Genomic DNA, 5,404 nt, shown 5'->3' on the forward strand with positions numbered 1-5,404 from the left:
CCGACACTTGCACTGCATCGACCGACGAATGCTCGACATAACACGAAAATCTTAAGGTTTTACGCGCCGTCCTTGCACTTGCATCGACCGACGCACAAAGTGCATCGACCGATGCAACATGCCGAGCATCGTGTTTTCCCCAAAGCTTCTCGCCGGATCTTTGTTCCTGCAACCACAAAACTCGATCCCAAGCCACAAGAAAGCTTCCTAACGTCCCAAATAACCATCTAAGAAGCCTAACAGCACATAACCAAGCAGATCAGAGAAGCTCTAGCTTAGATAAGCCATGGTCCTGCACTTACCTTTGCCACAGAAGAATCTGAACCTCAAACAAGCAATAAAACACTCCTAGCAAGCTCCTACAACGTTCTAATCCTCAGATCTCACCAGGAAACGCCACAAACCCACATAAATCACCAAGAACACCAAGAACACTCTTTCTCTCTTTTGCCTCTCTCAAAAACGGCCAAAGTCGACTAATGAGAGAAAAGAATCGACTTAAGGGTTTTCCTCTTTCCTTTGCCTAAAACGCAGCGTTTCACTTAAGTCAAAACGAAGAAAACTGAACTTGCATCGAACGATGCACCCTCTGCATCGACCGATGCAATCCCCAAGCCGGGATTTCGGTTCGCGGGGGTTACATACCCTTTCTCTCCATAATCAAGATATATTTCATGTGTTCTGTGTTTCACAGATGAGAAGAAAAGTGAAAAACATGGCCAAGTATTTTCAAACTTTATAGTTACGTAGATGCATTTTATTTTTGGTAGAATAGTTACATAGATGCATTGACAAGGTATATTTTGTAAAATAATTTTGTTTCCCATTTTCTTAATCAAATTTGTTAACGATCAAATTACAATTTGATATGTTATTTATTAATTATATTTTTGTAGATTTATAACTTAGTGAAGCTAGCAGAACTCTATTATATAGAAGCTAATGGAATTAATGGATATTAAAGGCTCAGCTAAAGTCTTCTCAAGATACAAGAAAGTAGTTTCTTTAAAAAAATGATTAACCAAATTTTAATCAGAATTCTTTTATTTACTTTTTAATCAAAATTTACTGTTGGTTTTTATATATGTAGCCATTATTTTAACTTTCCTTAGGATTAGTTAAACGTCTTTATTTTAGGTTTATGTGTTTGTTTTAACATCTTATCGAGAAAGGAGCCAAACCAGTTCTGGAGGACAAGCAGACTAAACAACCTTAGACCACAAATTTATATTATGTTTAAAGGCAATCAAATAATATGTATATTATAATAGTCACAATATATTTTCCTCACTAAAATCTACTTCATCCATTCCTTATTAATCCATTTTCTAGAGAAAAACAAATGTTGCACAAAAAAACAATTTTTAGGTTTTCTTTATATTTTTAATAAGTAATTAATAAAAAATTGTAAACTTAAAAAAAAAAAGAACTGAATATTCTTGGTTGAAATTCGTTAACCACAAAAAAATAATGCAAGTAAAGTTAGTTTTTAATATGTTTGAAAATCCTAAAATATAGATTAATCAGGAACAGAGGGAGTATTGTCTAATATAACCATTTAATACAGTCCCACATAATTTTTAAAATTTTCAATGATGGGAAGTTCTTTTAGTCAAATGGTTACAACACCACCTCTGCGATCGATCCCACCGTAGTTCCATTCCACTATGTCACATTATTCCACTTAGTGGGGACTAACTATGAATCGGGCCTTGTCGATTATATGTTGAAAAACAAAAAATCAGTGATAAATGGAAATAAAGCCGGAATATGATTTGTGGCAACATTTACATTTTGTTAGATGAAAAGGGATTTTGTTTCATATAACAATATTGGCCAGGCTGGATTGCGGAGAATCACTATCCATGAAGATGGAGGCATATCAAAGGCACTTCAAAAGTTTGGACCGAGCAAAATAAAAGTTAATTATACAAAGGTAAAGTGAGTTGTAAAAAAAGTAAGCAATGAAATAAATGGTACATCAATATTCCATAGCATAAAATTTATAAATGTTTTATTTATGAAATCATTCACAAAACATAAAAAGTTGAAGCAAGTTAATTCAAGAGTGATGGAGAGATAATGTTTAGTATTATAATATTTAGTATTTAGTGTTTAGGGTTTAGAATTTAGTTATTTTTTATATATATATATATAAGGATATTATTGAAAATAGATTACAAGAGAAGGTATTTCTTTTGAAATTATTTGTTGTTAAGTACTACTTTTAGATGATGAAAGTAAAATTAATATATAGAACAACAATAAATTATCTATCAAAGTAATTATATAGTAAGGTCTTACAATTTTCTTTTCAGACTAATTATCAGTTTTTTCCACAAAAAAAAAGTATAAAAAAATATAATATATCTTAATTACTTAATGAAAATACCAAATTAAATTGATTTTGCGGTAACTTAAACAATGGTCCTATTATTCTACTAATATATTGTTTAAATATTTTTAATAATACTGTGTACTTAAAAAAAATTATCTATCTCAAAATGACTTTTCTATGAAGCATCATATAACAAATATATGTTAAAATATTGTAGTTAAACCGTAATATTATAAAAATTAATTTTCAATACATATAGTAACAATTACATGTATATTTCATATACAATTGAATAAAAACTTCATTCTTTATTTTAAATTAATAATGAGTACATAATCCATGCATCGGGTGGCCTACTCTCTAATATATATATATATATATATATATATATATATATATATATATATATATTACTTCTATTTTAAAGATTGCCCTTATAACCGTAAATTTCGAGCCTAAGGTATAGGTCCGGAACCAACATTAATACACTATCTTTAAAACTCGATGGATATGGAAGGCAACTCCGATCCGATCCCGATTGACATCATTCTCGACATACTCTCGAGATTGTCTACTAAGTCAATCGCTAAGTTTGGTCTCACATCCAAGTTCTGTGCGTCCATACTTAGCCGTCAAGATTTCAGAGAGTTGTTCTTGACTACTCGAGTCGTCCACGTCTCTTATTCGCCGTAGATTATTCCGATAAGTGGCGCTTATACTCGTCGCATGAGCCTCAGAATCCAGATGAGAATCATTCTCTTATCGTCGCCGCTAATTTTCATATGGAGGTCCCTGTATACATGGCCCCCCCCCCCATTATAACTATGGTCCTGTCTCTGGCTTGCTATATTTCCCTAGTATGCATATCCAAGATAGAGATAATGTGCCGGTGATATGTAACCCTAGCACGGGACAGTACGCGAGATTACCTCAGCTGAGTGGTAAGAGCAGTTGGAAAAGCCTTTTAGGGTATGATCCGATTGGCAATCAATACAAGGTACTGGCCATAAGCAATTCAAGTTATGGGGAAGGAAACATTCTGACATTAGGAACTGGAAAAATGTCATGGAGTATGATCCAAGGTCGATTAAACCATTATCGTCCTAGAAGTGGAGGGATATGCATCAACGGGTTTTTGTATTACATAACTATTGCATCAATGGTTGCGAAAATAGTTTGCTTTGATGTTAGGTATGAAAAGCTTAGGTTTCTTGACGCAGATTCTACTACTAGGATTATATCTAAGACTACTAAACTGATTAATTACAAGGGTAGATTAGGCATGATTAGTTTGTACCGCTACAGGCAACCTGTAAACTTTGTGTTGCGTTTGTGGATTCTTGAGGATCCCCAGAGTCAGGTTTGGTTGGAACATGCTTACAATCTTCCCGTGGATGTAGTTGGTGAGGACGAAATTTCCGTTGTTGGAGTGACTGCTAATGGTGAAATTGTTCTGTCCAAGGATTATATATCTAACCCTTTCTTTGTTTTTTACTTCTATCCGGAAAGAAACGCTGTGGAGAGAGTTGGAATCCAAGGTTTTGAAGCTCTGGTGGCTAAAAGTTGTAGTAAAGTTTACACCTTTGTAGACTATACAGAAGATTTCAAGTTTATATAACACGTCTAGTTACTTCACCTGGAAATGTGACTTTTCATCAACAAGTTTTGTTGTGAGCTTCATCATTTTGTTGGGTTATCATTGATATTAATTTACATGAAAGACGGTGAAAATGATGATGATATAGCAGATTATAACCAGAGGCTTCAGTTGCAATTTGATACCACAGAGAAAACTTCTTCTAAAACTTGAGGTTTGAGTTCAGTTAAATCATTCAGAAAGACACTCACCAGAATTTTTACTTGAGTCAATGCTGTTTATGGAATCTGGATCTTTTCATGATATAAGACTTGCTAATTAGCTAAGCCGATTCTATTGTTTTAGGCTATTTTCAGGTTACGTGATTGGCAAACATAGGTTTCACATATGACTATAATTTTAAGAAAAGTTTGTTCTCGTCTTACAAGAGCCACTCATAGATTTTCTCTTTAGCCCTTTAGTTCCTCGCTATTAAGTACCGTGAATTATCCGAATGGTTAAGTTATACAATTAAGACTTGCATCTAGTTTTTTTTTTTCCTTTACTTTTTACTCTAAATAAAGTTCTAATGAAGTATCTTATTTTCGATCTTATTTATCTATCTTGTTAATGATCTTATGAGCAAGAATCCACTTGCTTTCACTTACAATTATAACTCAACGGACACAATATAACGGGCCTTTGTAGCGGTGATAAGCTCGATCGAGGCGGATGCGTGTTTGGGTACTGCAGAGAAGGCTAGGAAGAGGCAGCAGTTAGTGAGTGGTAAAGCCGTCTATAAGAGTGACAAAGAAGAGAAGAGTAAAGGAAAAAATGATGTGAGAAGAACAAGAACATAAACATCATCACTTCATCCTGCTATGGAACCATTTGTATACGTTATAATTCTTTGGATATAACCTAAACCATTTTCATTATCAACGACATATTTAAAATTTAGCATAAGAAAAATACTTGATTTGTTCTTTCTGAGCGTCCTACTCAAACATGACCAAAAATTAAAACATAACATATTTCCAACCATAACCGGACTATATTAAACCATAACTAGACTATAACCATATAAAATGGTTAAAACTCGTAACTATATAGTTAAAATTATAACCGTAACGGTATAAAAATTGATAGTTAATCGTATAATTAAATCGTAACCGTTTTTATAACAAAAGAAAATATACTCTCTTTGTTCCTTGTTTATCCAATTTCTAAAATATACTTTTGTTATAAAAATATACATTATTTTAAGTATATTATTAGTTATTTGGGATACATTGTACAATTCAAGAACTAACAATTGAATATTATTGATGTAGAGATATAAAATTGTAAATTACAAAAAAATAAGGCATTCCTAATCAAATTTTAATATGTTTTCTTAATATCATAATATATTTAGTCCAAATATGGATTACTTAGGAACAAATAGAGTACTAATAATTAACTATTGAATATGAATTATATAATAAAGA

General features: G+C 32.4%; 1 pseudogene; it reads left to right on the plus strand.

Annotated features, from left to right (window-relative positions):
• LOC104704516 lies at positions 2,843–3,956 on the plus strand (annotated as a pseudogene).

This window comes from Camelina sativa, chromosome 7, assembly GCF_000633955.1.
Source record: "Camelina sativa cultivar DH55 chromosome 7, Cs, whole genome shotgun sequence".
Lineage (NCBI taxonomy): Eukaryota > Viridiplantae > Streptophyta > Magnoliopsida > Brassicales > Brassicaceae > Camelina > Camelina sativa.